This window comes from Lonchura striata, unplaced genomic scaffold (assembly GCF_046129695.1).
Source record: "Lonchura striata isolate bLonStr1 unplaced genomic scaffold, bLonStr1.mat Scaffold_85, whole genome shotgun sequence".
In the NCBI taxonomy this organism is placed as follows: Eukaryota; Metazoa; Chordata; class Aves; order Passeriformes; family Estrildidae; genus Lonchura; species Lonchura striata.
In genome coordinates, this window is record NW_027461188.1 from 1,519,302 (window position 1) to 1,544,243 (window position 24,942).

The 24,942-nt window shown below is 52.8% G+C and overlaps 1 protein-coding gene and 1 long non-coding RNA gene across 2 annotated transcripts in view; both read right to left on the bottom strand.

The window, feature by feature from the left end:
* The window catches only part of LOC110469778 (uncharacterized), a gene marked incomplete at its 5' end in the record, with an annotated part of 706,345 nt that overhangs the window by 351,623 nt on the left and 329,780 nt on the right, over positions 1–24,942 (bottom strand). The gene's annotated exons all lie outside the window — the stretch shown is intronic.
* On the bottom strand, positions 3,836–5,134 carry LOC144248782 (uncharacterized). Its single transcript, XR_013342048.1, has 2 exons — positions 4,915–5,134; positions 3,836–3,894 (listed from the first exon to the last, which is right to left on the bottom strand). It is a non-coding gene; the product is annotated as an uncharacterized LOC144248782 (long non-coding RNA).

Here is a 24,942-nt window from a genome sequence, read left to right on the forward strand (position 1 = left end):
TTTAGCCCAAGAAAGCTCAGAAACACCAAGATTCACCCTGTTAAAAGTCGTGGATCCCCCTCCACAGTCACCTGCTGCATGTGGGGGAAGCACCGCTCCTGGGGCTGGGGGGAGGCTGCAGACACAGGGAGGGGTGGAACCGTCTGCTGCTTCCTCTTTCTGCTCCTTCTCCTCCTCCTCCTGTGTCTCTTCCTCACACTCCTCTTCCTCCTGCTATTCTTCCTTCTCCTGCACAATCCCACCCTCTCCTGCCACCTGCATCCTTTGACCATTCTGTTCCTCAAGCCTGCTTCTCATTCCCTTCTCCTCCTGCCCCCAGGCCCAGCACCCACTGCCGGCTCCCTCTTCCCCCCAGCCCCACAGCATCCCAGCGCAGGGGCAGGGATGGAGCTGGGGCAGGTCGGGCTGGGGCAGCGCTGGGCTCTCGGCCGCTCCCGCCCGCACTCGGTCCCCACTGCAGCCGCTCCCGCCAGGACAGCGCGGGGGGGCCCGGCCTTGGCGCTGCCCCACTCCCACCTCCCCAAATTCCCCTCGCGGGGCCATGGGGCCGAGGGGGGGCGCAGGTGGGGTCCAGGTGGGGAATGCTGAGATAATTTTAAGAGTGGGTCCCCAAGAAGAAGAATTGGAATTTGTGGTAGACACAGGGGCAGAATGAACCTTTCTGTTAAATATTCCATAAGGTTATAGTGTAAGCAAAGATACCGTAATAGTAACAGGAGCAAAAGGAGAGAGTTCCACAATACCCGTTATTAAAAATGTGGTAATAGAGGGAGAAACTAAATTTTGGATGAGGGATGTTTTCTTGGTCCCAGGGGCAGGTAGCAATTTATTGGGACAAGATTTACAGGTGAAATTAGGAATAGGGGTTGTTCCAGAAGATGGGAAGATGACAGCTAGACTTTTAAAACTAGGCCAGGAGGATGGAAGAAGAATTAACAAGGAAGTTTGGGCTGGGGAGGGAAATAGGGGAAGATTAAATATTGACCCCATAAAGATTACAACTGAGGAAAAAAAAATTGTCCCATACATGTACGGCAGTATCCTGTATCTTTAGAAGGACGGGAATGTTTAAAGCCAGTAATAGAAGGACTAATAAAGGATGGACATTAGAACCTTGTATGTCTCCCCATAATACCCCAATACTCCCAGTAAAGAAGCCTGACGGGAGCTATAGACTGGTACAAGACTCAAGGGAGGTTAACAAAGGAACTCAGACCCGCTATCCAGTGGTACCAAATCCTTATACTCTTTTCAGTAAAGTTCCTCCCCAGCATCAGTGGTTTAGTGTAGTGGACCTTAAAGATGCCTTTTGGGCTTGCCCATTAGCCCAGGAGAGCAAGTTATCTTTGATTTTGAATGGAAGGACCCACTAACTGGAGAAAACAGCAATTAAGATGGACAAAACTACCACAGGGGCTTACAGAATCCCCAAACTTATTTGGACAAGCTTTAGAAACAATACTACAAACTTTCCCCACTCCCCCTGAAATACAAATTATCCAATATGTGGATAATCTTTTACTTTCTGGGGAAGCTGAAGCTGAAGTTAGAGAGGCTACTATAAAGCTTTTGAATTTTCTTGGGGAAAAAGGATTAAGGGTATCAAAAGGGAAGCTGCAATTTGTAGAATCAGAGGTAAAATATCTTGGACACTTGCTTAGTAAGGGTAGTTGGAAGCTCAACCCAGACTGAAACACAGGGATTCTATCCCTTCCCCCTCCCTCTTCAAAGGGGGAAATCAGAAAGATACTCAGATTATTGGGATAATTATAGATTGTGGATTGAAGGATATACACAGGCAGTAAAATTTTTGAATAAAAAAAAGTGACAGAGGGAGATGATATAAAATGGATCAAAAAGGATAATGAAAAATTAAGAAAAAAGAAGTTAAAACTAGCCCCAATATCAACTTTAAGCTTACCTTCACTAGCAAAACCCTTTCATTTGTATGTAAATGAAAAAAAGGGGGTAGCTCATAGGGTTTTGTTTCAAGAGTGGGGAGGAGTAAAGAGACCCGTGGCTTATTTATCAAAGATGTGGGATCCAGTAAATCAAGGCTGGCCAGTGTGTATTCAAGCTATAGCAGCTACTGCAATCCTAGTAGAGGAAAGTCATAAACTGACTTCTAGAGGTAAATTAATTGTGTGCACACCTGATGCAGTACTAAATTTCTTCCAATTTGCATTGTGATTTTTATCTTGAAATACATAACTTACTGTACTCTAGGATTGAAAAACTAGTTTACAGCTGTGACATAGCAAAACCTGCTATTAATTTGAGTCAATGCAGGCTGTTCAATCAAGTGTTCTCAGTGTGTAAAGTTAAACTAAAGGTAACACCAACTGCTTGGTAGGTCAATGAGAAACAATTTTCCTTCCAACCAGTCCTTTTTCATGTACCCAAATGTGTTTTGCTTTCTTAGTTTTTTTGTTTTGTTTGTTTGCTAGTTTTTCTGGAAGTGCTAAATACTTGCAGTGTATCTAGAACAGCAAATAAAATTGTGCATACAAAACACTTGTAAAAAAATAGGGCTCATTTTTTCCCAGAATGGGAGGTGGCTACATATAGAAAAGGGAAACTACAAAGCTAAATGAAGAAAAAGTTTCAGTATCTTCTAATGTAAACAATTTATTACTTCCAGCATCACAGTGGGTGTGTGACACACACATATGAAAAAGATGGTGAGGGAGATCTCTGTTTACTACAGTTTCCTATTTCTTGAATGAGTTAGAGAGCTATGAAGCAATTGTGATTCCTTGTGTGGATTGCCCAGGCCTGCAGGGAGGGCTGGGCCATGGTTCCCTCTGTGCTGCAGGCAGCCCTGCAGCGTGGCAGCAGTGGCTTGCCTCTGGTGAGTTTGCAGGCAGGGTGCTCCAGCACTGCAGTGCTCAGGGGCAGTTTCCTATTTTGACACCAAAGCGTAAATTCAAGAGTGCCTCTTCCCATCCAGTTATTGTTTGTACCATAAGAACCTCTTCAGAGAGTGTCTCCTGGCAGTCAAAAAGAGAGTATTGCAGAGATAAATTCCTTACTTGCTGTCTCCCCCATTGTATCCACATTTTGTCTATTCCCTCTTCAAATTATAGATTTGTAAAACTCATGCTCTGTGTCCTCAGATGCCCTTCCCAAATCAAACCTTGGCTTCTTTGCAAATTATATTGCACTAACAAGCATTGCCTTAAATTTTTTATTGCAGGCAAGATCACTTCAGAAGTAAGTTTTTGTTTACCTTGTTCCTACAACCCTTTCAAGCTTGTGAATGGAAAATTGTGACAGCAAAATAAGTCTTTAGTTTTAGCACTGTCAGCTGTGGGTAGCTGGTAGCCCTTGGTGGAGGGTGCCATGAATTAAAGGCCTGCAGAACACACATAACAAAAGTAATTAAATTTGTAAGGAAGTTGAAAAAGGAGGGAGAGGTGATTGGCAGACTCACCTCTCCAGGATGTAGGACTAATGTTAGAAAGTGGACTGATATTGGAATGTGGATGTTGAAATGTGAACAGAGAAAAAGAGGGCGAAACAGAGAGAAAGGGAGAATAGAGAAGAGAGAAAAAGAGAAAGAGAGAGAAAGGGAAAGAGAGAGAAAGAGGGAGAGCGAAATACACCCCAAAGTCCCCATACCGCAGCTATTTGTAAGTTCTCCCCCATTCCTGCTAGACAGAGTGACAACAAGGGGAGGGGAGTGAGGAAGTACAGTCAAAGGCAAAGCTGTGAAAAAGAGGGAGAGCTGGACCACCAATAGAGATAAGATCAAAGCAGAGATAGCTGACTCTCACAATGTGCTTTATTTTCTTAAACAAGACTTCTTTTTTTTCCTTCTGATTTTTGTTGTTAAGGAAAGGAGGCTTTTGTTCTGAAGAATGGGTCTGTAAGACTAAAACAGTTGGATGTTGCCTAAAAAGCAAAAAACCAAGAGATGTGATACATCTTGTGTTAAATTTGGGCTAGTCTTTTTTTATTTAACTAATTATAGCTCACAAGAAGAAGAATTGGCCTCTGCAGCAATTAGCACAGCTGGATACAAGAAGAAGAAGCAGCTATAGAAAAAGTTTTTAGTTAAACCCAGAAAGTTTTGAAGAAAACTAATGGTGAAAGTTAATGCAGTATTGTTTTTCTTTTCTTTTAACACTGTGTTATTAAGAAGTCCTTTCCAGGTACTACTAAAGCAGCAATCCCAACCATGTAAAAGAGGGTGAATTCATGCCAGCAAAATAAAAGAATTTGTGAAGAAACGTGAGGAATGGACTATCACATCTAAACCAGGTGATACCAAATTGACTTTCAACCAGGACTGGGTGGTAATGGTTTGGGAAGACCCAAATGATCCAAGGCAGGTACAAAGAATAACACCTAACTGAGAAATAAGGCAAAGCTTGCATCACTGGTTCTAAGCCCTGCCTGAATAAGCCCTGAGACGCCTCCGACACCTCCTTGGCAGAGGAACACTGCCACTTCAAACAGGAGGGTCGGCAGTGTTTGAGTCAAAGAGTTCTTATAGTCTGGCCTTAGCCTGTGACTTGTACAGGGAAGAAGGGAAATTGCCATTAATACTATGCTGTATACTTTGATTCATCCCCATATTGGACATGGCAGCTGGGTTATAAGTGAATGTTTAAATTATGAGAATAATTGGCATTGTAGCTCACAAAATCTATGTTCTCGTGGCAAGAAGTATTGAGTACTGAATCAATCCCCTATACAGAAAGACCTCAAAAACTGAAGTAATAAATTGCTTTTGTAGATGGGGATTATCAATGCCTGTGGACTGAGAGATACCTGAGGAATGGTGGAAAACCACAGTTAAAAGGTGTCAAAAACAATTTGCCTGGAAATGAGTAAAAAAGGAGTGACAAGGGAAACAGAGGGCAAGCCTGGATTGAGCACTGTACTCACCAGGGAGAAGATCACACGTACCTGCTGTGGGCAGCAACCCCACAGGCAGGGGAGGTGGGGGTATAAGCCATGCCAGACCTCTGTCATTCCTGTTTCTGTCTCTCATTTGTTGTCTTTTCCCTTCTGAGATAGCAGCAAGATCGTGTCACAAATGCTACAGAAAGTATCACATGGAAAGAAACCAAAGTTCCTTTTTGTTACACACACCCATGTCAACAGGCACTGTTATAACCCATCCAAATTAAGTATCTGCAGGAAAAAGGGGGAAAATTATCACATTACAAAGAACTTAGGAAAAAGTAGTAATACTTGGGGCATGGAATGTCCAAAAGGAGAGAGATGGATTTGTTTTACATTTGATCTTAGAAATATAGTCCAAGATTCGGTAAAGAGACAGTTAGTAAAAAAAAAGGTAAAACAAGCACAGCAGTCTAGCTCTGTGTTAACCCCAAATTATATCCTGAGTCATATTAAATTACTCCAAGCGGTTATAGAGAAGATAATAAACAAAGCTGCTCAGGCATTGGAATTAATATGGAGTCTGCAAAGCCAAACATCACCTGCAGTGCATTAAAATAGGTTGGCTTTACGCTATTTATTGGCTAAAGAATGGGGTGTACAGATTGTTGAAAATAGATGGCAATGAGGATGTCATCCTGGAAAAAACAAAGGATATCAGAAAAAAATTAAGACCCAGGTATCAGTCCAAAAATGGGAAAGTAACGTTAAAAACTAGCAGGTGGGGTAATGTATTGAGAATGGGATGGTGGAAGAAATTAGGATTCTTCCTTTTATGTGTTACAAGTGTTTTGATATTTCTTCTTTGTTTAATCCCATGTTTTATTTGATTACCAACAGAGTCCAAAGAAATCAAGAGGACAGGAAATATTCTTTATAAATCATTTGGCTTGAGCAGTAAGAGGTGGGATTGTGAAAAATGCATATTTATGATTGGCTTTTCGCAAATGTTACAATGAATATTATATGTGTCACGTTAGAAAGTTATGCTGTATTAATTCCCTTAGGTATTGTGTTAAGTGTAGTTTTAGGTTACAACATTATGTTAAAATAGAGATTATGTATGTGGGGGGAGTTTTCTTTTTAGGAATGAGATGCTCCCTTCGAAGAACACCTAAATCTTCCAAAGGAGAGGAATTTATGGCTTCTTATCAGGAGAAGCTAATTTCTTCAGGCCTTGCTCAGACTTGAAGATGCCAGGGGATTAAAGGGAACAGTTGACATACAACAGAGTTTCTTGTTTAGAACAGAATGTATGCATAACCATGAAGGATGTATGAATATGCAACAAGTGTCTTGGTTTAAGGGTGATTCCTTTGTTCACAAGTCATGCTTTTCTTGACTTAGTGTCCGAGAGCATCTGGACGTCCGTAATTCTTTGCTCTTTTTGTCTTGTAATTGTCCTAACTCTAATTGTATTATTATTTTTATAACCATTTTATTATTATTAAACTTTTAAAATTTTAAAAACCAAGTGATTAGAGTTTTTCAAAATTATCAAAACTAGATGAGATTTAAAGGTGACCCTTTAACTCATGAACAATAAATAGATGATTTGAAGGGGGAAAAAAAAGCAGAAGATTGTGGGGGGGGCACAACTGAGGCTGCTGAAGGCTGCTGTGGAAGAGAAGCTGCATTCCAGGCACCCAGGAGGAGCTTCAGAAATGCAAATTAACACTGCTGGGGCAAACTGGGGACAATGTACCTGGCTCTTCTTGCCTGGGGCAGGAATTGGCTGATTCCCTCTGCCCCTCACCCCAAGCTCTGCCTGCTTGCACAGATGGAATCTGCACAGCTGAAGGCAGAGCCCATGCTGAGGATCTCTGACTCTGCAACAGAAATGGCTGAAGCTGCAAAGGGAAACAGCAAATGGAGAATGTTGGGAAAACTTCACTAAAATAAGGGGGGGATCATCCCTCTGCCCACTCCAACATCTGCTGTCCCTGTCTGTGCTGTACAGGGTGTATCAGAGCACTGGGGTTTCTACTACAACAAGTTCAGGGAAATCAGCTGGAATTCAAGTATATGATGAAGGATTAAGAAAAAAATGATCAATTGATGCAGCCCCAGCTTGAGGGAGCACCCAAACATGGGGAAAAGATGAAGGCCACCAGAACAAATCCTACAACACCATGGACCAGCCCCTGGGAACCAAAACGATTTTGTGAAAAATGCATGTTATATGGCTCTGTGCAGATAGTTACTACATGTATTATGTTATAATGATAACTTGTGCTGTATTAACATTTTAATAGTACGGTAAACGTAGCTTTGTAGATAAAATTAAGCTTTAGCAGTTAAAAGAGAAAACATGCATGTGTGTGTGTGGCGGGGGGGGGGGGGGCGGGGTTAAGGAATGAGAACACCTAAATTCGCTCTAGGAACACCTACATTCTCCAGAGAAGAGCAATTTATGGATTTCTTACTAGAAGAAGCTAATTTCTTCAGGCCATGCTCAGACTGGAGGATGCCATGGGGATTAAAAAAAATAGCTGACATAAAACAGACAGAGTTTCTTGTTTTAACTAAAATGTATGCATAACCATGAAGGATATAAGAATAAGCAACAGTGTATTTTTTTAGGGGTGATTCCTTTATTCACAAGGTATTCTTGTTGTGGCTTAAGCACCCAAGAGAGCATCTGTCCATCTGTAAGTCTTTGCTTTTTAATGTCTTGCAATTGTCCTAACCCTAAATTTTTAGTAGTCTAATTGTATTTCTACTTCTATAACCATTTTACTAGTATTAAACTTCTAACATTTTAAAAACCAAGTGATTGGCGTTTCTCACAAATTCATATCAGGAGACAGAGAACCCATTTTTCATTTGAATGGCATAATTTGATTACAAGCTGTCCTCAGAATAAGAACCAACCAGACAGCTCCAGCTCCTGACCTTCCTGCCGACCAAGCCACTGAAATGAGGAACACAACATTTCAGCAGGAGATGGGATCAGATTATCTGTGAACAGAAAAAGGAGGAGTTTGTGGAAAACTAAATTACTCAAACTGCTGTTGGCAAAGAGATGACAAAGGAAAAGTGCTGAAAAAGATAAGAAAGGAAATAGGAGAGCAGTTTATGTATTGGTCCAAACATGGAAAGGATGGGAATGGGACACGCTTTCCTGGCTCCCCGGCACACCAGGGGTTAAAGGAATGCTGCTTCTCCTCTTCTGTGCTGCAGCAACTCTCATCTTTTTACCATGCTCCACACCTTGGCAGTGCAGCTCATCCAGCAGCTGAGCCAGGGCATGCAGGTGGCAGCCAGGCCTCCTGATCCACAAACGGCGACAAAAGGACAGGGAATGAGGACACCGAGAATAATCCCAAAACCAAAGAGGACCCGGGAAGGACAAAACAGAGTCAAGGAGTGAATCTGCCTGGAGATAGAGCCAGGGAGTTGTAGAGAAGGAAGTAACGGGAGAAAAGATGAGTTCCAATAAATGTTACAAATTGACCCAGAGAGCTTCTCAAAGTCCCGCTACATTCCCGAACTTCGAGGAGAAGAACAAAGACTTAACAGAGCCATGAATATCGGCTGGTCTACAAAAGGAGGGTGCACATTAACGAGGACAGGCTCCAGGCGCATCGGGAAGTCGGAACCTTCCAAGGAACTCAGCCGGTGGGCAAAGGCAGAGGGAGATGCGGCCGGGAAAATGAGGATAAAAAGGAGGCTGCGGACTACAGCCACGGCAGAGAGCGCACGGCAAATGCCCCACGGCCTCTGCCCCTGCTCGGCAATAAAGTCACTTTGACAGGACTCCTCGCTCTCCGCCGGGCACACGAACCTCCGGCGACGGGAATTTCCCCGCCCGCTCCCGGCCGCGGGGCAGCCCCTCTGTCCTACCCACAGCAGCCGGGCCGAGCCAGCGCTGCTCCGGCAGCGGCTCCTGCCCGGCCCCGGCGGGAAGGAGACCGCGGGCAGCCGCTCCCGCAGCGCCCTCGGCCCGGGGCCGGCACGGGCCGGACACGGCACCGGCGAGCCGCCGGAGCCCCCTGCCGCCCCCTCCGCCCGCAGCCAGCCCCGAGCCCCCGCAGAGCCCAGCGCGGCTCCCACCTGCGCCGGGGCCGCCTCCGAGCTCCGCCGCCGCCGCCTCACCGCGCTCCGGCCGCTGCCGCCGCTGCCGGGCCCGCACAGCCGCTCGGCCAATGGCGGCGCTGCGCGGCCACGGCCGCCCTCAGCCCGCCGCCGGGGCCGCGCCGCGCCCCGCTCCCACCAATCAGCGCGCCGCAACCGCGACTGACGGCACCGGCGGCCAATGGCAGCGAGCTCGGGGCGGGCTCTGCGCACGGCCCCGCCTCGCCCCGCGCTCTCGGCGCCCCCGGGCTGCGTGAGGGGAAAGCCGGAGATGAGGAACAGCCCCGGCACGGGCCCGGGCCGAGCCGGGATTGAGCTGCCCACACAAACAAACTTCTCCGCGCCTCCCGCCACGGCTTTCCCGGCCCTGCGCCTCCCGTGCCTCCGCCTCTGCGGGAAGCCCAGGAGCCTCACTTCTCCTGCCCCTCGTTAGCTCATCAGAGCTTCGCTTTGATTTCCCCCGAAAAGGGAAACCTGCCCCAAGCCCTGTGGGTGGGTGGGGCAGGGGAGAGATTTCTGGCGGAAAACTCCAAAGACTCGGAGCAGGAGCAGGAGAAGTCAGTGCAGAGCCTTAAATGCAGCTTTCCCCACGCCTCCCTGCTCCCAGCTGCACCTCCTCCCCCGGCAGGGCAGGAGACAGGGAATGGGGCCATGCTCAGCTCATCCCCCGGGGCTTCTCCCTCTGCTCAGGGACAGGAGTCGTTCCCTGCTGCACCCTGCGCTCTCTCCCGGCCGAGACTTCTCCAGGAACTTCTCGGAGCGGAGTCCATCCCCTGGGCACAGCCCCCTCCGAGTGCTGCAGCGTGGGTCACTGTGCCACGGGCTCAGTCCTGCCAGGACAGGCTGCTCCAGCGGGGCCCCTCTGCCCGCGGGCTCACAGCCTCCTCTCAGGCATCGCCGAGCTCCAGCCCGGCTCCTGCAGGGGCTGCAGGGGATCCCTGCATCCCCATGGACCTGCAGGGGGATCTCTGCATCCCCATGGACCTGCAGGGGATCTCTGCATCCCCATGGATCTGCAGGGGATCTCTGCATCCCCATGGATCTGCAGGGGGATCTCCGCAGCCCCATTGTAATATACGTTATGGAACAATTTGTACTTATGAAAAATATACATCAAGTCAGTTGTGCTTGTAGAAAAAGATTCTTAAAGTTTTATATGACCAGTGGCTGCAGCCGGGGCTGGAGAAACCACAGTTGGCAGAGAAAGAAAGACCTAATTTACAAATGAAAAAAGGTAGCTCGATGCAGAGATGGGCTCTTTCCGGGAACAATCCAGGAGACACCCAACGTTTAACCCCTGGTCTGCCGGGGAGCCAGGAAACCGAGCACACGGGCACCCCGCCCTTGCAGCTGCTGAGGAGGCTGCTGGGCTGTGCTTCAGCAGAGGAGATGGAATGTGGCTTACCACTCTGCCCTTCTCTAAAAACGGAGAATGGGTCAGGAGGTTTGGGCTCTGAGCACACAGCAGCCTGGCCCAGGCACAGGCCGTGGTGGGACAGGGGCACAGGAGCCTTCTGTGACTGACCGTGGCTCTCTGGTTTCTCTCTGCAGGCTGCCAGCTCCTCATGCCATGGAAACGGCCCCACTCGGCCTGCCAGTCTGGGAGGGCTGGAGGGCTGTGGGTACTCATTTGCTGTCAAAAATAAATGGTGTTTTTTTGTCATTGTCATTGTCATCATCAGAATATTTCTTTCATCCTTTTCCAAGTTTTTGGCCCCTCCAGGGTAATATTTTTGTGTCCTTCCTCAGACAGTTGATGGCATTTGGCAGGGGGGGTAAGCAATGTGAAAAGTTCAACAACAGCTCCAGTTGCCAACTGCAGCAGCCCCTTCAGGAGCCCTGAGCTACCAGCGAGGTCCACGTGTGCCTTGCAAAAGGGAGTGGTTTGCAGCGATGGGGTTGTTGCCCTGCTGCAAAAGCTGGGAGCAAATCAGAAGTGGCAAAATGCCATTTTGGCTCAACCCCCACCCAGGTTCTTTATCTTTTCCCTCTGCTCGGTGATAGGCAGACAGGGCTGGATCCAGCGAGGTTCAAGTTCTGGGTTCTCCCTGGCATCAAAGGGATCAACTAAACTCTTGTATGCAGTGACTGCAATAGGGCTACTGAAGGAAAAAAGGGAATGTCATGAGATGGGGAATCCTTCTTGTCTCCTCTGTCTCCCCAGGAGCCCCTTGGAAAGGGAAATACCCACTGGGTTTATCTGACTCCTTCCCAGCCAGCCCTTCCCTCGCTCCCGGGTCTCATTTGCTCTGCAGGATTCACCAGCTCGCTCAGCTCAGAGGAGCTCTCAGAGGAGAAAACGCTGCCTGGCGTGGGGCTGCCTGATCCTGTCTCACCTTGATTCCATTTGCCCCCTCCCTGCCCCATCCAAGAGACTGAAGGATCCCCACAGCCCCACGGTCCTGCAGCAGATCCCGGCACGTTCCCTGCTCCGCTCCTTGGTGCCCTGGGAGGCTCCAGAGCCCTCCCTGTGTGCGGGACAGCGGCTGCAGCACCGCTGCGCCCGCGGGCGAGCAGCGCCCAGGAGCAGCTGCGCCAGCTCCGAGCCTGAAGGGAATCCTCAGCGCACACAAATGACAGCTGGCACTTCAGGGGCTGGCAGGAGAAGCTCAACCCATCTGCTCGCTGCCCTTCCCAGCCATGGCCACGCTGGTGCAATTGGAAGAGTCGCCCCTGCCCAGGAATCTCTCAGGTCAAAGAGAGGAGCAAAAGCCATGGGTTTCTGAGGTGTTAGCTGCCACTGCCTCTGGTTTTCCTTCCAATTCCTAAGGGGTTTTGACTGGTTTTACCATTTCAACACTTTCTGTGTAGAATGCTTATTTTATGATTGGCTTTTCACAAATGTTACAATGAATATTATATGTGTAATGTTAGAAAGTTATGCTGTATTCATTCTCTTAAGTAGTCTGTTAAATAGAGTTTTAGGTAACAACATAATATTAAAATAGAAACTCTGCGATGTAGGATTTTTTTACTTGCCCAAGCAAGAGATGAGATAATCAATAAACTCTTCACACAGGGATGGCGGTGACTTGGGGCACATAAAGAGTTACAACCTCCTTATCAGAAAAGACAAACATTCTTCCATCTTGTCTCCATCTTTATGGAAGCACCAGGATTAAGGGAAAGAAGTTGACAAAATCCAGAAAAGTTCCTAATTTGCAAGTAATTTATGCATCATGTATGAGATACATGAATATGCAATAGGCTATTGCTTTTAAGGTTATTCCTTTGTTCACAAGGCATGCTTGTCCTGGCTTAAGTGTCTGAGAGCATCTGGACATCTATAATTTTTTGCTTTTTATTGTCTTGTAATTGTCCTAACTCTAAATTTGATTACTCTAATTGTGTTACTATTTTTATAACCATTTTTTTATTATTAAACGTTTAAAATTTTAAAAACCAAGTGATTGGCGTTTTTCACAACGTTCCAGGCTCCCGGGGACCCCCTTATCGGTCTGTCCAACCCCGCAGGCTGCAGAGGGTCCCCCCGCTCCGGTGCCGCCCTTCTCCGCTCCCCAGCCCCGCCCCGCCGGTACCGGGCGATCCCCGGTGGCTCCGGGCTGACGATGCAGCGCCTGCCCCGGGCAGCCCAACCCCACCGCGGGAGGGTCCCACGCATCCCCGGCCCAGCGCCGGGGCTCTGCCGGCAGCCAGCACCGGGACCCCAAAATTCTGCTGTCCCGGGGCCACCGAGCGGGCACCCGGCCCTTGGCCCTGTTATAGATACATATTATAATATTGGCTTTTTGCAAATATTCCATTGGATTTTATATGTGTGGTGTTACAATAACTTTGTTATATAGTTTTTATTTCTGTTGTTCATTGATTAAGCTCAGACATACTAGTGACATAGCTGATAGAAGCATGCTTGTGTTAAAATTCCTGCTTGGATGGGATAACATCCAGTGAGCACAGGATGAGGACACCTGTACAGATCTGCCAACCATCAGCACTCACCGTCTGAAGGCAGTGTGGGCTGGGGCCAAAACTGAAGATGAGATAAAAAAGGACCAAAACCACAACCAAGGAATACACATGCCCTAAAAAGGTGGAACCGAGGAGGAGCCATGCTGAACAGTTCTTGGAATATGTAAACTAGCTTGGGAAAAAGTTTACTATGCATAAGGGACTATGAATATGCAACAGGCTGGTGTAAGGGAAAAGGTATTCAAGGGGTATCTCCGGAGATAACCGTGTGCTCTTGGCTCAGTGCCGAGATGCACCCGGCCCTAACAACCTTTGCTCTATGGCCCTTGTCTCCTCTTGTGCTGTATTAAACTTTTTAAATGTTCCCAGGGCAGTGAAGGTGTTTTTCCCAGCCCCGAGCAGAGAGCTCTGCCCGGCGGCTCCCGGGAAAGGCGGCGGCGCTCGGCAGCGGCCCCGGCCCGCCCGGCCCGCGGGAATTCCCCGCAGCGGGACAAAATCCTGCCCCGAAGGAGCGCTCGGAACGCCGCCTGCGGCTCCTCCGCGCCCCGCAGGTGCCGCAGCTGCCCCGCTGCGGCAGGCGCGGCTCTGGAGCAGGGAGGCTCTGCGGGACCCCCGGGCTGTGCCCCCTCCCGGGCCGTGCCCCGGGGCTGATGCTCGGCCCGGGCTCTCTCGCTGTCCCGGCTCCCGCAGGCTCCCGGCGGGAGCGGCACCGCCCGCCCGGCGCCGCAGGGCCGAGCCCTGCCCAGCAAAGGCTCCGTGTCCACGGCCGGGCCCTGCCGGGGCTGCGGCCGCTGCCCGGCCCGGCACAACCCGCAGCGCCCGGCGCGGCTCCCTCCAGCCGGGCACTGCGGCTCCAACCAGGCGGAATATTCAGCGCACGGAATCTCTGTCAGCGCTGCTCACATTGCAAAACCAGCTGCTGCCGAGGCAATCCCAGCTCCCGCTGAAGCCTCCCACCCAAAATGCTGCCTTCAGCTCGGACACACCGGTAAGAAACCCAAGAGCAAACTGAAAGCTGATTAGAGAATCTTGCACAATCACATCCAAGAACATTTTGTTATAAAACCACAAATATTAACAGAAGCTGAGAAAGTCAACAATGTTAGAAAACAAGCTTCCAGCAATGGGACTCAAAGAGCTAAGGGCATGCGTTTGAATGGAATGAGCTTTCTCTTTCTGACATGCGAGCAATGCCATGGAATTTCCCAAACCAGGGAAATAGGGAGGCCTGGCAGCAGAAGCTTCACACACAGACACAGCAATGACACAGAACAGGGCAGGGCAAGAGGCTGACAAAACTCTAACCGCTACTTGCAATGAAGTACCTTTGTTTCCAGTTCTAATCTAGCCACTATTAATATAGAGTCCAAAAGACTAAAAATACTAGTAATAATAATAACAACTGTACCATTAATAGCAAAAAATTGAGAGAATAGAAATAATAAGAATTAATAGTGGTAATAAAAACCCTACCATACTTATACCAGGTTTGCATGGCCAGGTTTTGGTAAGGCAGGGGATCTAGGAGCAGCTTCTGTGAGAGCAGCTGTTCCTCCATGTCCCACAGAGTCAATTCCAGCTGGCTCCAGGACAGACTGGCTGCTGGCCAAGGCTGGCCCAGTTAGAAATGGTGGTAACACCTTTGGAATAAGAGATTTAAGGAAATGGGTGATCCTGGAATTGTGGCTGTGAGCAGGGAGGAACAGGGTGAGGACCTGTGAGGGGAACAGCTCTGCACACCCCCAGGGCAGGGCAGGGCAGGAGGGGCAGGAGCTGCTCCAGCTGCTGGAGCTGATTGCCCTGAGATTCCCTGGTCATTCCCTGGGGAGGCAGCTGGGCCCTGCAGCCCGTGGAGGGCACGGAGGGCAGAGATGCACCTGCAGCGCCTGGAGGAGCCCGTGCTGGAGCAGGGGGATGCCTGAGCGGAGGCTGTGACCCCATGAGAAACCTGTGCTGGAGCAGGGACCTGGCAGGGACCTGCAAACCCCTGGAGAGGAGCCCACGCTGGAGCAGGGCCCTGCCAGGACTTGTGAGCCCATGGAGGAGCGAGCCACACTGCAGCAGCTTGTGGAGAACTGCTGTCCATGGGATGAACTCACCGTGGAGAAGTTCATGGAGAAGTGTCTCCAGGAGGGACCCCTGGCACAGCAGGGGAATGACTCCTCTCCCCAAGCAGCAGGAGAAACAACCGGGGATGAACTGACCAGAGCCCCCATTCCCTGTCTCCCTGCACCCACTGCGGGGGGAGGTAGAGATGGGAAGGAGGGAGGAAAGGGCAGAAGGTGTTTTTAAAGCTTTGTTTTACTTCTCACTATCCTGCCCTGATCCAGATAGCAAAAATTCCATTAATATCTCCAATTTTGAAAATGGTTTGCCCATGATGGCATTTGCTGAGTGATCTGTCGCAGTCCTTAGCTCAACCCATGAAGCCTTCATTCTGTTTTCTCCCTCCTGTCCATCTCTGGAGGGGAGTGAGAGAGCAGCTTTGGTGGGTGCCTGACATCCAGCCAGGGTGAACAGACAACACTTCCTTTCCTTCATTCATTCTTTCTTTCCAGAGGTCACTGTGAAGGGGTTGAGTGGGGCTTTGACAGAGGGAGTGAAGGTGGTGGGGAGTGGTGGGGACAGAAGCCACAGGGACGAGGGACAGGCATCAGAGGGGCCTGGGCAGCTGGCAGGGGGCACGGCCTGTCCCCTGGCCCAGCAGCAGGGGACAGGGGGCACAGCCTGTCCCCTGGCCCAGCAGCAGGGGACAGGGGGCACGGCCTGTCCCCCTGGCCCAGCAGCAGGGGACAGGGGGCACGGCCTGTCCCCCTGGCCCGGCAGCAGCCCCGTGCCCTGCCCAAGGCGCTCCCATCAGGGGCTGGGCCCCAGAGGCAGGGGGAGACCCCAGTCCCGGGGCAGCGTTTCTGCCCCGTCCCCTGTCCAGCCCAGCCTGCCCCGTGTGCGCAGTGACCGCTGGCACGGGCTGCCCTGGACACAGTGACCTGCTGGGGACACTGAGAGCTGCCCCGCTGTGACACTGCGCTTGGGATTGCACAGGCACCAAACAAACCCCAGCCAGCACCGCCCCTTGTCATGTCCCAGGCACTGGAGAGCATCAGAGCCAGCCCCGCTCCTGGTGATGTCCCAGGCACCAGGGCACATCCCAGCCCCGTTCCTGGTGATGTCCCAGGCACCAGGGCACATCCCAGCCCCGCTCCTGGTGATGTCCCAGGCACCAGAGCACATCCCAGCCCTGCTCCTGGTGATGTCCAGGCACCAGAGCACATCCCAGCCCCGCTCCTGATGATGTCCCAGGCACCAGGGCACATCCCAGCCCCGTTCCTGGTGATAGATTTCAGGGGCACAAAAACAGTTGCAGACTTCCCATACTTTAGGGATCCATTAAGCACAGGAAAACGGCAAAGATTCATTTGTCACGTATGCATGGGAAAGGCAGAAAGGTCAGAACGAGGAAGACTTATTTTGCTTCTTCATTTTGGAGACCCCTCCCCAAAATGGACCCCCAACTCATTTCAGGGAACAGAACTACACATGCTTAATTGCCTTTTTGCCAATTAGCACATGAAGCGGAGCAGAGGAAGTGACAGGGATATGAATATGCATTCATATTTGTGTATTCAAGACTTCTGCAAATAAAAAAGCTTTGTAATACCTGTGATTTTTGCAGTGTGCATTAGGGAATTATCCCATGTACTGCCCGGCTGTCTCAATAAACATACACTTTCTAACTTTAAACCCTTAGAGAGTTTTTGTCCATCTCAGTTGGATATCGATATTAAATTGATACTCATATTTCAGTAAATCATTGTCTTAAAGATGTCCTAGTATGTGTATTAACATGTCTTTTCTTAATATTCTAGTAATTATTCTTGCATTGTTTCAAGATAAACTGGTATGATTCAAAGAATATCCACTGAGGTACACATAGAACATTGATTTATCATAAGCAAATTGCAGTTGCAAAGTTTTTTCACTGAAATTCTGCCACTTGTCATCATTTTAAAAGTCAGCTATTAAAGTCAACAACAAAATTTCTAACTTTGAACAAAGGGAAAAAAGTATATGGTTTGCACTAGAAAAAACAGAAATACAGAAAATGTCTCCTAACCAAGTTCCTTGCCCTGATCAAAACATCTCCCAATCAAGTTCTTCACCCTGAACCTGGCTGGTAAAGAAAAATATTATCAGTAAACGTGGATGAAATTTTGCATAAGTTAATAGTATTCAAAATCCATGTTCTAATCCTATTATTATTTCTTAGACAACGAGAAAAGGGGAAAGGGGTTGGATTGAGGGTACACCCTCCTCCCCTCTGAGTCTGTTCTCATGTTTTACAATAAATCCTACAACAGTACAATACAGCTGCCTAAAATATGGACACTGGAAACCACAGACAGCATTACAAATGATCACCTGCCTCATGGACAGTTCATATAAGGACTTGATTTGTTTACAAATTATTTCTCATGTTTACAAACAGTTTTTCTGTTTACAGATTGTTTTCTGGGAGTTCAGTTTTTCCCCAAGGGATCAAGTGCTTAAAGGTTGTTTTTTAAAATTGGGTTTTTCTCTAAGGGTTAAATGGGCTCAGGGTTAAATAGCTTTCTGCCTTTAGAGATAAGTTCAATTTGTAACCAAGAAGCATTATGCCTGTGGCCTGAGTTCTCCCCTAACAGTTCCTGGAGGGGAATGCTGCAGCTCCAGTGCAAATTAGATGCACGCTGTCCTCTGTCACCATGTTGGCAAAGGGCCCTTGCAGATGGGTGACAGAGAACAATACACAGAATTTTATAAAGAAAAGAAGGGTGAGGTGTTACCATGATTGACAGGGGTCTTGACCAATCAAATATCTCCCAAAACTGCAGGCACCTCACGGGCCAGAACCTGAAGGGGCATGGAGCTCAAACCAATGAGAGCTTCCAGGCCTGGTCTTTCAAATGCCCTGTGTAAGGGGGGGCTTGGGAAATAAAATCTCTCTGTTGCCCCATGAACTCGGGAGGAGCAGTCTTTGTCTCCTGTGCCCTCGCTGCCCCACGAGACCAAAGAGATGTTCACCAGGGCCCTCCCTGTTTGTGGCTGTCCATTGCCCAGCTGAGCAGGCAGCCAGTTGTGTTTGCAGGGAGCTGCCACAGGAAGACACACAGCAGCTGGAGATTTGAATAGCAGGGCTTGGGCCAATTCTTCTTCTTTCAGAGTGCAAGAAATACACAAAAGCACAAGGAAACATGACAGTGTTTTGGTGGAGTCTCTTTGTCCTGTGAAGTTCAGTAGCTGTTGGTGTTTCTGTGCTGCTGCTAATCCCTTCCATGAAAAAATCATCCCAGGAAGGAGCAACAACATCTGACACTCACCAAGTGTTGCCACCAGTTGCTCCAGGTGCTGCTCCCAACAGCCCCTGTAGGACGGAGCACAGCCCCCAGTGCACACCAGCTTTGGCTTCCGTCGGGCAGAGAAGCCCTTTTGGGGCACAGGTTTCTGGGCAGGAGACGGGCACCGGTGCTGCCAGGGCTCGGGGGAACTCTGCTTGGGCGGGGACTGTGCCTCACCTGCTGCTGTCAGCGCTGCCCGGGCCCCAGGGCTCAGAGCAGCATTCCTGCCCTGGCCCACACGTTCCCGGTCTGTGTCCCACGGCTGTGCTTATGATGGCCACCGTGTGGGACGTGTCCCGAGGAGGCCGTGCCAGCTTCTGTGGAGGCCCCGTGCCCTTCCCGCCGCGGCTGCGTCGGCAGCTGCGGGGGCTCCTGCTGCTCTGAGCCCGCAGAGCAGGGCAGCGTTTGCTGATGGGCTGAGCCCTTCCTAAAGATCCTGTTGGGCTGTCTGACACACCTGGGGCAAGGCATTCCTTCCACCCTGGGCCACTCTGGGGGGCTGGGGGTGGCCCCAGGGCAGGTGGCAGTGCGTGCAAGGGCCCTTGGTGACACGGTGCAGCATGGTCACCGTGGAATGGAACGGGACAGGGATTCCAAGGGCCCTTGGTGACACGGTGCAGCATGGTCACCATGGAATGGAACGGGGCAGGGATTCCAAGGGCCCTTGGTGACACGGTGCAGCATGGTCACCGTGGAATGGAACGGGGCAGGGATTCCAAGGGCCCTTGGTGACACGCTCTGGCAGAGGTGTTGGCAGTTACAAGTTACAGTTACACTCCACAGTGCTCGGTGCACACGACGAGAGAGGACGCGAGAGAGCGGTGCTGTGAGGAGCCCTCGCACAGCCACTTGTTCCTTGCTGACCCAGAGCTTTCCCAAGGTATTATTCCTGCAGGTGAGCTCGTGGCCAGACCAGAGCACTTGGTGACCCCTGGCCTTCCCGAGGCATCTCTTCTGCAGCTGCCCTCGAGGGCAGACCGTGGCATTTGCTTTTCACTGCCCTTGACAGGAGTCTCCTGTCCTTGTGGCTGGAGCCCCCAGGACCAGAGTGCAGGATTTGCTGTCCTGTAGCCTTGCCAAGACTTCACTCTTGCAGGTGCCCTCAAGGCACGACTGCAGCACTTGCTGACTTGGACCTTTTCCTTTTCACCTTCTGCAAGCAGCCATGAATCCAGGCAGTGTCGTAGAGCACAGACCTGCGAGCGTGCCCAAGCTGGCCCGGGGGAAGGAGGAGAAAGAAGGCCCTGGAACTGCCCCAGCACAGCAGCCTGAAGAGCTGGAGCAGTTCCAGCCACGGCAGAAGGGTGAGTGGCAGAGCTGGGCCACAGGGCTGGTGCCTGCAGCCAGCTTGGCCCCATGCCATGCCATGCCATGCCATGCCATGCCATGCCATGCCATCCCATCCCATCCCATCCCATCCCATCCCATCCCATCCCATCCCCTGGGGCCATGCCCATGGACAGGATGGAATAGGGGCCGGGCAGACACCCCACAGCCGTGCTCCGTGCCCTGGGCCGTCGCGGGGCTGTCCCTGCCTGGGCAGCGCAGGGCTGGGCTGTGTTCTCCGGCTTCTCCCGCAGCCCCTCAGCTCGGGCTGCGCTCGCTCTTTGCCAGGTGCAGCCGTGCAGCGCACACGAGAGCAGGAACGCACCCGGGGCCGCTTCCGCAGAACAGCGCAGGTACCTGCAGCCATCCCCACCTGGGCTGGGCCTGCTGGCACTGCTCAGCCCAGCACTGTGCTCGGAGCACTCCATGCAGCATCCCGGGCTTCTTGCCCTTCTGCTGCAGATGGTTTGCAAATTCATGAAGAGGATTCGGGAGGAAGAGAGCAGCGCCATGGGCACCGTGCTCAGAGCGTACTCTCCCATCTTCAAAACCAAAACCAGCGCTGCCCTGCTGGATATGCTTGTGGAGGAGGGTCCTTCCAGCCCAAAGCAAGTAAGCAGCCTGTGGCCAGGCTATTCTTCTCCCAGCAATTGCTTGGCCTCCCAAGCCACACCTGCTGCTCCCTGGGAGCCTTTGAGGCCATGGCAGTGTGGAGGCAAGGGAAGCACTTCTCTGGGGCAGCTGGGCACATTCCTTCCTCCGGCAGCTTTCCAAGTCTCCCCTTCCTTCTTCAGGTGCCCGCCATGGTGAGGTTCATTCACCAGTGGCTCGTGGCCAATGAGTTTCCTGAATACAATCTGTACAGGCCCCTTCTGGATCTGACAGAGGCACAGCCCTCTGACGTGGTGATGGCTCTCCTGCGTGTGGCCCCATTGTGTGACAGGTACGGGGCCCACCTGCCCAGAGGGCTCAGGGCTCAGCAGCCCTTCCCCCTGTGCAGCCTGTCCCAGGTGTCTGACACAGAGAATTCCAGGGCCCTCTGGCTGCTCCCTTTGCCAGCCCTGGCCCCTGCCAGGGCTGCCATGCTTTCCCCCTGCCCCTCAGGGGCCAGTGCCCACAGGGCTGGGCTGCCTGTGTGCTGCCAGTGAGGGGCAGTGGGCAGAGGCAGGGCTGGCAGAGCAGCTCAGCTCCCCGCTGCCGCCCAGGCCACGCTGCTGTGTCCCAGACTCCTCTGAGACAGAGCTCTGACCCCACAGAGCTGCTCTGGCCATGTGGAAGAACATCATGTGCTCGCTGAGGACTGCAGAGCCGGCCATGCTCGTGCTCCTCGATGTGCTGGGGAGCTGGCCAGAGCACAGCACGTGCACCTCCGATGGGGACCACGCGGCTGTCCTTGCCCTGGCTGTGAGTTTCTGCCTTTGCTGGCCCCAAGGCCACCTCTCCAGCAGCTCTCCATCCTCCCTCCCCCACGGCGTCTCCCTGCCTCAGGCGCTGGGCTGAAACCTGGCCTCGGGGCAGCTCCAGGGCCACCAGGCCCGGTGCTCCCCCTGCGTCTCTCCGGGCATCTCCCTCCCGTGCTCGGGCCCTGCCACACGGACACCTCGGCACTGAGCGCTGTCTCAGGCTGCTCTGTCCTTTGCAGGCAACCGTGGTGATGTGGAAGCTCCTCCAGCTGCCCTGTGTGCCACATGTAGTCACCGTGCATTTCCCCGGCCTCTTTGTGCATCTGCTCTTCCAAGTGCTCTTCAGCACTCTGGATGTGCCAGAGGAGGTCGATACCTTCTGGAAGGGATGCCAGCAGCAACACGGCCTTGCCACCAGCCCCAGCAGGTGCTCCATGCCAGTCCTCCTGTCCCTGCCATGTGCCCAGGGCAGGGGTCAGTGCTCCCAGTGTAACCTCAGCTTTGCTCTGTGCACAGATTTGCAGAGCAGACCCTGAAGGCCCTGCTCTGCCGACTGCACTATGAGGATGTGGTGGTGGCCATGGAAGACAAGCGTGGCTGGGACACACTGCTCTGTGCTGACACCCACCACTGTGCTGTGGGCGTGCTGGCCAGGTGAGACCCCCTGCTCCCCAGCTGTCCCCGGCATGTGTGCCCTGTGCCCGAGGTGCCCCACACAGTCCCCGTGGCCGTGGGCCAGAAGGCCTTGTCACCAAGGGACGGCCAAGGAGGCTGCAAAAGGCTGGGAGAGGAGCGTGCCCAAGAGCAGCAACCTCCCAGAGGGCTCAGCTGCCCCTTGCAGGGTGGTGGAGAAAGGCCAGACCTCTGTGAGGCAGTCCTGGGAGAGGTTTGCCCCCGCTGGCTGAGGGCTTTGACTCGTGTTTCCTCCTGTCAGAGAAATGCATCGCGCATCCGAAGCCGCGTGTTCCGGGATTGCATTCCACCTGCTCGGGCTGCTCAGCAAGGACACGCTGTGCCGGGATTTGGCCGCCCTGGCGTTCCTTGTGGAGGTGAGCCTGAAGGCCGGCGCTGCCTCGCTGAGCTGCCTCCCGGCTCTCTGCCCTCTCTTGGCCGCAGTGCCTGGGATGGAGCCCGTGCCCTGTGCTGCTGCCTGGGCCCGGCCCTGGGCGGTTCTGGGCTCCCGCCGGCCGCTCCCCCGTCACCGGCCTGTGCCTTTCAGATCCTGGAGCACCTGAACTTGAGTGAGTGCCGGGACAGCGTCCTGCAGTTCCTGTCCAAGCACCTGCAGGGCGAGTGCAGGGGGAGGCGTCGCTTGGCACTCCGAGGCCTCGTGGCGCTCGGCACCACCAGTGTCTCGGTGAGAAGAGCGCAGGGGCTGAAGCCGTGCTGCCAGCGTGGGGCTGGGGAAGGCAGTCCCTGGGGCTTGGCTGGCCTTGGGGCACTGGGGCAGCTGCTGCCAGCTCTCCTGCCTCCTGCTGCAGCTGCCCCAGGGCTTTGGCACAGGCCTTTGGCCCCTGGGCCCTGTGGCAGCAGGATGGTGTTTCACACACTTGTGTTCCACAAGTAGATGGCCATAAGGATGTGGAGCCTGCATGAAAGGCTCGTGGAGCTCCTGAAGGAGGATGACAGCGTCATACTCAGGATGACCACAGTTCTCCTCAGAGCGTTATTTTTCTGCAATGGTGCCCCAGTAACCAGCGCCCTCGCCCTGCAGCTGGCTGAGGCACTCCTGCCACTTTTTGACAACGTAAGGCTCTGCGCCTCCAGCCACGGCCAGCGGGTGCTGCCCGCACACTTTGTGCCCTGTGCACTCACAGGCTGTGCCCAGGTGGGCCTGAAGCAGCTGACGCTGAGGCCTTTCTTCCTTCCTTTCATACAGGAGGACAGCGAGGTGCAGTTGTGCTCCCTGTTTATCTTCCGAGAGATGCTGGATTTTTTTCCGGAAGAGGAAAAAACGGTCCTCAAGGCACATGTGCACCAGAGCCTGGTACCACTCTTCTTCCACTGCCATGATGAGAACCAGCGAGTGGCAGAGGTGAGGACTCGGCAGCTGCCGCTGGCCCCTGGCAGGGGCTGGGCTGGCCCTGCCCTGGCGCCTCGCAGGCTGCAGCTCCTGCTGGCTTTGGCACAGGGACGGGGTCCTGCGCCCTGGGCTGTGGGGCCATCTCCGCGTCTCTGCTGCTCTCCAGGCTTCTCAGGAAACACTGCTTTGTGCGACCGAGTTCCTCAAGAGGAGGGATCTTGTACAGATTCTGCAAAACCAGAAGCTGTGCCAGTTCACCGAGTGCCTGGTAAGGAGGGCCGGGAAGCCGCAGCCCCAGCCTGGAGCAGCCCCTGAGCGCGGTGCTCGGTGTGCGGGCTGGCAGCTGTGCCCCTGCCCGCTGCTGCAGCCCGAGGCCGCGCGGGCTCTGCTCCAGGCTCCTGCGGCCCCAGCCGGGTGCCCATGGAGCCCCGGCCCGGGGGGCTGCGGGGCCAACCCTTCCCTCCTGCCGCTCTCTCCAGCTGGCAGAGGACAGCAGCAGCATGGCCGAGCACCTGCGCCAGGCCCTGCCCTACCTGCAGAGCCCACAGGAGCCCCTGCGAGAGGCGGCCGTCAGGTTCATGGGTGAGCCACGAGACGGGCCAGGAGGGCGTGTGGGCACAGGGCTGGCGGCGCCGCTGGCAGGGAGCTGTGCCCTGGGCCTGACAGGCTCTGTGTTCCCAGGGACGGCCGGGCGGCACCTGAGGGGGAGGAAGGAAGAGCTCCAGCTCCTCTCTGAGGGTGACCAAGGGCAGCGGGCTGCCAGCGGGGGCTGCCGGGGGAGCTGCGAGCCCTGCCCCGGCTGCGGAGGGCTCTGCTCCCTGTGCGGACCAGGGCCGGCGTGGGCAGAGCACACAGAGCTTTCAGGGCACCTGGGGGATTCGTGGCCAGCAGCTTCGGGCTGATCCGGCTGGTCCCTGCTCCCTGCTGGCCATGGCCAGAGCCAGCTGGGATGGCCCTGGCACAGAGTCCCCTCGGGTCCCCTCAGATGTGGGAACTGACCATGGCTCTGTTCCTCTCTCTTTCAGCCCTTGAAGGCTTGGAAAATGACAACAGTGACGCCGTTGCAAGCCTGGCAGTTCAAACATCATACATTCTCCAGGAAGCAGAGAGAGCTCCATATTCCATCTTTGACAACCTGCGTGATCGGCTCTGCAGGGCATGGAGGAGACGGCCTCGTCTGTCAGGGCTCGGCTGGCTGCGCTGCTGGAGCTCTGCACAGAGCTGATTCCAGAGGCTCTGTCTGCTGGGGCCACCTGAGCCAGCAGGAATGTTTTGTTTCTTTAAGATTGTTCTTTTCTTTCTTTTTTTTTCTTTAGTGTAGAAATATAGGATGTGTTGCTATAGACAGTCTCGCAGGATCTTTCTTTGGCTGCCCAGGCTCTGCAGGGCTGAGGGGAAGAGGGAGAAAAGGGCTCCTGGGCTCAGCAAGCTGCTCAGGCTTGCAGGGTTGCAGGGAAAATGGCCAGAAGCCCCTTGGCCTTTGGTGGTTCTGCTGAAGCCTCTGTGCTGCCCACAGAGCAGACGGGCAGGGGCTGGAGCTGTGGGGATCTCTGTGAGAGCAGTGCCTGGAGATGGCCACAAGCCCTGTCCCAGGCAGGAAGCGCCATCCATGTCCTCCTGCCCGTGTGTTCCTGGCTGGATTGCTGAGGGCTCCCAGGTGCCTCTTGGTGGGGCTCCTCTGGAGCTCCTGTGGGGCTGCGGCGCTGCTGCCGGGCAGGTTGGCCGGGCTGGGGAGACCCTGAGGGGACGGGGCCATGAAGGGATGAGGGGCTGCGGAAGCCCTGACAGGACAAGGCAGTGGGAAGGCACGAGGGGGACGTGTGAGGGAGAAGGTAACGTTGGCTCAGGGAGGAAAGTGGGTTGGAGCCAAAGAGACCACTCACCCTGATGTTTGTGT